The following is a 1,253-nucleotide window of genomic DNA, read 5'->3' as shown; positions in this document are numbered from 1 at the left end:
GATTTTAATTTTCCTTTATGTGAATTTTTTTCGTGTTATTCTCCTTTTGTTTTATCCACTTTTCTTTCCCAATTGTTTGTTTTGCTGTCCTTTTTTTAAATAGATTTTTTTTCAAAAATTTGCAATTCAACTAATTTAGTCGTTGCATTTTACGAATAAACTGTCGAAGGGAAGTTTAATTTAGTTCATTTTAACTTGAAATCGACAGTGTCGTTATGTAAATTCCTTGCATTGAGTGCATTGGTGTAAACCAGCACGCGCTCCTAATTGCCCCCGTTTGTTCGAGTTATGAACCATTAAGTACAATCCGCGTTACCGCAGTTTAGCCCCGAATAAATGTCTCTCGAATTATCAAAAATTCGATGATTGATAGAGGAGAGAAAGGTGTGCTTGATAATGGGGATACTTCGAGACGGCATAATAAGGGTATTTAGGACCCCTGAAGTGCTTTGCAACCAAATCCATTCATGAATACACTCAATAGTCACTCGTAGTCGTAATAATGCGATTCTACCTCGAAGAGATCAACATCGTGAGTGGCTACGACTAGTCGCAACGACCAACTTTCTATAGATTAGAAGAGATTGTATTGTGAGAGCTCACTTCCTCATTATGCTCAATCGACGAGAAAAATATTTTCATTCGATGAAGTGACACATGGCCTCGGCTTCGCCTCCGTATTGATTTCAGCACACTCGTAATTAATTAATTCGGCAAATACGTGTTCGGCTTACAAATATGTTCATTAAAATCGAAAGCAAAAATTGTTCATTAATTTTCAAACTTTGGATTAGTGTAATTTTGTGTCTGCTTATGAAACTTTTTAATGAAATATTTGATACGCTTCATTTCCGATTTCGATGAAACATTTTTTGGTTCAATTACATAATGAAACCTTATTGGAGTAAGCCTTCGCCACCCCTTCCCATAAGGGGTGATGAATGATGACGGATGAGATTTATTTCGACTAGTACAAAAGTTTTGGCATTAATAAGCCGATTGGGCCTTTGAACATTTTGTGACAGTGGGGAATCACCGAAATTTGAAACCAATGGGCTAATATTACGATTTTTTCAACTTTGTTCAGCGAAAAAACTATACGATTGAATACAATGAACGAATATCGGAGTAAATGTGAACACTGACAGTCAAAAACAAAAAAATTTTTTAAACCCGATTTTTTTTTAAAATGTTACATCTTTTAAAAATCAGATTAAATTTTTTATTTTCACATAATTTTGAATGAAAATAGC

Source organism: Tribolium madens, unplaced genomic scaffold (genome assembly GCF_015345945.1).
Source record: "Tribolium madens isolate multiple individuals breed KSU strain unplaced genomic scaffold, Tmad_KSU_1.1 Scaffold_1;HRSCAF=32;Tcas5.2_LG8, whole genome shotgun sequence".
Lineage (NCBI taxonomy): Eukaryota > Metazoa > Arthropoda > Insecta > Coleoptera > Tenebrionidae > Tribolium > Tribolium madens.
The sequence above is the reverse complement of the archived record's forward strand: the minus strand, read 5'-3'. Positions refer to the sequence as shown.